Below are 6,166 nucleotides of genomic sequence, written 5' to 3'. Positions count from 1 at the left end.
GACGTCTGTGTGTGTGTGTGGGGAGTTTGTGAGGTGGTACAAACCTTAAAACTTACGGTATAAAAATAAAGAGAGATATAGTGAGATATAGAGATATAAATTGAATAAGCGATATATTGTCTGAGAGATAAAGGCTTGGATATCATGAAGCTGACAACGATGACTTGTATGGATTTCAATCTAAGCGAGGGTTATGTCACACCTTGACCTTAGGGAATGACTAATGTGATGGATTTAAATCGAAAATAGAAAATTTGTGAATTTTTATTTTTTTTGAAACCCATTCGATCCGTTTCAGTTTTTCCATGAGTTTGAGTATGATTAATTGTATATTTGGTTTTAGGCTGTTGGATTGATATATGTTGGATTGGGTGCTTATGCTTGGAATTTGCTTGACTTGTCCTTGGAGATTTTGGCTGCTGGTTTCCATATATTGAGGTAGGGAAAACAAAACTTTCTTTATATATAGCTTATATTCTAATTTGATGTGTGTTGGGTGTGATTGCTGTGATATGTGTTCTCTATGAATTCTTATGCGATTTAGATAATGATATATATATTGGTGGAAACCTTGATTGGTTCTATTTGTTGTAGAAACTGATTAATAGTTTATGGTCATTTTTATCGAGTTCTGAGATCAATTTCTGAATCATCTTCACGTATTGTTTCAGCTGAGCTTTGTTTTCGTTTGAAATAGACATTCCAAGAAGTTCTTTAAGTAGGATTTGATCAAAACACATTGTATTTATAACTCTTAGCTTTTACATAAAGGAATGATAGAAATTCTGAAAATTCTGCATAAACTGTTTGGTTCTGCAGTTACTTTGGAAATTCGCTTAACTAACTTTTAAATGTCCAAATTTTCTGAAACTTTTACATGTTGTTTCCTTGTTAGCCTACAAGAGATCTGAAAAGTTTCAGCTTATTCCAATGTAAATTAAAAACTCGGTGATTTTCCAAAGTTCGCCATGTAGTTGGTAAAGTTCCAGAATTTTGAATATGCTTCCTTGTTTTCAGTTGAGCTTTGGACCTCCATTTTAACTAATTCATTTATGTTCTTTTTGAATATTATAGTAGACTTTCTAGTGATATCATGGTCTGCTGAGAAGGTTATTTTGCAAATGGATCAACAGTCTGAAGAACAAGACAATTTATCTATGCATTCGGTAAAACATCTCTACATTTTTTTTTTCTTTAGTTGCTGCATCCTGACTTATATTACTACTATGTTGTGACTGTTATGTATTCTTGATAGAATCTGTACACCAATTCAAGAAACAAGTGCAAATTATTTGATTGGACTAGAAAAGATAAGATAGTTGGAGAAGGACGTTGGCATTCAAGTGATCCAAAAGCGATGGTCAATGGTATTCCTCTTGGACCCAATGCCATGATAGTCTAGGCAGATCTTCCAAAAAATCATGAAGCATTGTTATGGAGGCCTGCAACTGATATGACATGCATTGAAGATGCTGTGGAGATCTGCTATAGCATAGCCTGCTAACAAAGTTGTTTTGGAAAAGATGTCAGAAAGTCAAGATATTGGCATTGCATCCTCTCCTTTGGTAAGTTTTATTTTCACATGTTATTACAATTACGAGTTATATGTGAGTTCTGTCCTCATCTAAAATTATTTTTTCTTGAATAACTTGGTAGAGTGCGAACACCAAATCAAATAAAAAGTGCAAGTTGTTAGATGTTAGTGGATCAGGACAAATAGTGCTGAAGGACGTTGGTCCTTGAGTGATCCAAATCAGCTTGTTCATTCTGTTCCATTGGGTCCTAATGCTGTGAAAGTTTGGGTAGATACACCAAAAGTCCTATCTGTATCCCTTTGGAGACCATCATCTGAGCTGCAAATCATTGATGATGCTCTTGGTACTACAATAGCATGGCCAGCTGACAAAGTGATTATGTCTGAAGGTTGTTAGTTCTCAGCTGGTTGTTACATGCTTCCTTCAAGTTTTATCTTTAAGCAGGAGAGATTTTGCAAGGATACTTTTCAGTGAAATACTATATGATCAGTTTGGTAGGATTTTCATGTATCTTTAACATTGTTGGCTGAGATATTGTAAGCCTTTGGTCTATGAATGTCATTTGGTTTGGTTTTCTTTAATAGCACCAGGAAATGCTATAGAATGGTACTGTAATAGCTTTTCTTAAAAACTGCTGTAACATATTTATAGCATTTAAGAAATGCATAACAATAGCGTTTATATATTGCTATTGGTGATATGTACAATAGCATGTTTTAAACGCTATAGATGTGAAATTTATAATAGCGTTTCCAAAAACGCTATGAAAGAGGGTAGACTTTTCATAGCTCCGGCTGTGATAGCGTTTACTAAAACGCTATGTATATGATATGATAGCGTTTTTCGAATGCTATCGATGACAGTTTATGGTGTAGTGATAATCGATGACAGTTTATGGTGTAGTGATACTTCTTCATGTTCGGGCTACTTAGCACTTTTTTAACCTCTTCATTAGTGGTGAACACGAGGCGATAAAAGAACTCGAAGTCATCGGATTTGTGCTTATCTACTCGATGAGCAACTACTATTTCTGCATCCAACTTGAAGAGGTTTATGAAATGATTAAAACTTGAATATCATGCGCAAAACCATATCCAGACCCCAATGCTGAAATCTCACGATCTTGCACTTTTACCACAACGTTTTCTTTTATGTCATCATAACCAACAATTATGGCTCCAAAACTTCTTCTTTTTTTTGTCACAGATTGTACCCAAATAGTTGTAAAATGCCTCTGCTACTTGTGATACAGTTATATCATCATTATTATGATTTTAGAGTTTCAACTCTTTATCAACGTGTAACAACATCTTCTCACAATCTTGTACACTCCCCACCTTTATGCAACTTATTGTGTTGGTTACACGAGTCAGTTTGATGGCTGTATCTAAAATTTTCGGAAACCAATTAGCCTTTCTTTCATTTTGAAGGAAAGTTTGCGCAAGTGGAAAATCATGCTTTAGTTTTTGTATCAAAGATTACAAGATTACAACTTTTTTTACAAGATCATTTTTTATTGAAACACTATTTTAGACTCTAGTAGTTCAGTTTTTGTAGCCTCAATGGCATATTGAGGAAATAGAATGAAGATTTCAAGTAGAATACTTGATAAGCAAAGTTCGCAAATAATCGGTGGTGGACTTTCTACATAAACTGATAAAGAGGTTGTAATTAGGTTTGATCAAATTCAAATGGCAAGCAAGATGGGTGCTATCCAAATTTCTGAAAGTTTGTTAGTTTGACAAAATACAAATGAAGCCAAAGAATCAAGTATCCGGTTAGTTATCTTCATATATAAGTTTTTAACTGAGCCCTAAAATCTAAAGATTATAAGTTTCAATTATATAAGAATACAAGACGAAGATTATTATGAAAACTTCATAGTCTACCATGGTTGATGTGGTGAGCTACGTCTTGCTCTTAGCTACTTTAGATGATCCAATAACAGGAAGATTGATCAGTGGTAATGCAAATGGTGGGGGAAGCAGGTATCTCGAGAGTTATATGTCATACCATCATAGAACTGCCTATATGCTTCTATGAAATTGAGTTTTGCTGAAAACGATGGTGTAAAAGAAATTCAATTGTTGTCTTTTCAACAATCAGAAGAAAACATATAATACTCTTATTTTACAACCGTGGTTTAGCTACAGATTCGCAAAAATGGCTTAGGTCAGGGAAAAAGAAAATCAAGGAAGATAGATATGGACATATGTTAACAAAGCTTGTTGGAAACAACCATGCGCATTGAGTTGAATTCCAGTTACGTAAGTCTGGAGAAAACTTTTTTAGAAAAGCAAAATCCCTAGCTTAACCAGAAAAAGACAATTCCATTTACAAGTAGATGAGAATGTTTCCGATAGTATGTGCTTGAGAATAAGCACACAGTATTAGTGTTGATGGAAGAGTTGTATTCGAGAAGCGGGCAAGTTTGAGCTCAAGCAAAAATCAAGCACTGATTTGCTTGAAAGATGGAAGTTGGTAGATGCAAAGTGCAGCAAGAAAAGGAGCAAGATTAGCTCTGAGCTAAAGAGAAACAAATTGCCAAACAACGAGACTGTAATATATGATTGCACTTGAACGTGCTAATTCAAACAATGATGCGGTCGAGCCGATTGGAGATTCAACAAAGCTAAGTGACAGCTTTTTGGATATGATTTGTTATGTTTGTGCTAAAATTATGGATCGTTGTGTTATATATAAATTTGGACTGTTGTGTAAAATACTTAATGTTTTACTATGAGGTTTCATTTTTACTAATATGATTATAGTTGTTATTTTGATATGTGATTTAGCTAAACTATTCATAAGGTTTTCCTTCGCCAGTACATTGTTTGGTTCTTGTCCTATTGATATTAGAAAGAGATGAAGGAAAGTTTGCGCAATTGAAAAATCTTGCTTCACACTACCAGGACAACCACTTTAACCGACGAAAAAATTTCGTTGGCCTGTTAGCTTAATTCGTCGGCTAATCTCTTAGCCGACGAGCCTTCGTCGGCTATGGTTTCGTCGGGAAAGGGCCGTCGGCAATGACTTTAGCCGACGAATCTAGAAGACGTCGTCTGCTATTGTCCCAGACTTTAGCCAACAAATATCTTAAATGTTTTTTCGACTAGAGTCTGAGACTTTAGCCAACGAAATATTTAAGATATTCGTCGGCTAAAGTATGTAATAAAAAATTTAAAAAATTATTTTTTGGGAACAAATATTAATTTATTTTTATTAATTATTTATTTTCGACGGTTTCTTCATTTTATTTTTATTTCGGTTTTTGTTGTTCTTTCCCTAAATCCACCAGAAGCCGCTGCCACAAAAACCACAGCACGCCGCCACCAGCAAAACCAAAGCTCACCCCACATACCATCGATCACCAACAAAATAACACCGATTACCGCCACCAAAATCCCAGATATGACCCGACCCAAATCGGAATTTAATTCAACCCAAACCTCCACCATCGTTGTCGTCGACTAACCACTACCAACACCCACCGCAAGAACCACAAACACCAACAACAACGAATACAACACCACCACCAACAACAACAACAACAACAAATTCTATAGCTTTCTGGCAACTCAAATGAGCAAATAGAAGAAGATATGGACCCAGATCAATCGAGAGAGGCGGAAATGGGGGAGAGGAGGAGGTGGTGAGTCGGGGAGTGGAGGAACCAGATCGATCTAAGGAGTTGGAAGAGGGAGGAGAGGGAGAGGAGGAGAAGAGGGAGAGGAAAGAGAGAGGGAGTGGGTTTGTTTCGGTGGGGAAGAGAAAGAAAAAGTTATTGGGTGAAGTTCTTGGTGAGAGAAAGAAGAAGATAAGATGTTTGAGGAAGAGGGGAGTAGGTTAAAGAGAGAAAGAAGAAGAAGAAGATAAGATTTTGAAATTTTTCGAAATTTTTGGAGGAAACAATTTATCCTCAAAAGTCAAAACCAAGATTTAGCCGTCAGATCTGACCATCATGATAAAATACATGTATGGGAAAAAATTCAACTTGATCCGACAAGGTTAAGGGCTCGATCCGGACGGTCAATCTCGTAAGTCAAACCCCTAAACGCACAGAAAAGATTACAAGTTCATCAGTTTTTGTTGAAACACTACTTCAGACTTCAGTATTTTAGTTTTTGTAGCCTTAATGGCATATTGAGGCAATAGAATGAAGGTTTCAAGTAGAAGACTTGATACAAGAATCTAAGTTTCAATTTATGTGAGATTTGTAGTTTTTGTTATTATCCGAGTGTTGAACTCAAAAAAGTTCACAAATAATCGGTGGTGGTCTTTCTACATAAACTGAAAAGGAGGTTGTAATTAGCTTTGACCAAATTCAAATGGCAAGCAAGATGGGTGCTATCCAAATTTCTGACAATTTGTTAGTTTGACAAAATACAAATGAGGCCAAAGAATAAAGTATCCGGTTAGTTACTTTCATTGAAACATGTAATTGATTGTTTGACCAGTTCAAATGTAGCAAAAAAAAGATGTCGTTTGACCCAATGTAAAACAAATCTTAGATTGTACTCAATCTAATGGTTAGAAGTCATCCAAACAAATTCAAGCAACATAAATCCTGGTAGAGAAATCAAATTCCCAGGTGTAACCTTGATCTCTTCTATTGAATCTATCGTCCCTTT

The sequence above is a fragment of the Fragaria vesca genome, linkage group LG6, assembly GCF_000184155.1.
Source record: "Fragaria vesca subsp. vesca linkage group LG6, FraVesHawaii_1.0, whole genome shotgun sequence".
Lineage (NCBI taxonomy): Eukaryota > Viridiplantae > Streptophyta > Magnoliopsida > Rosales > Rosaceae > Fragaria > Fragaria vesca.
This window is presented reverse-complemented; position numbering follows the sequence as displayed.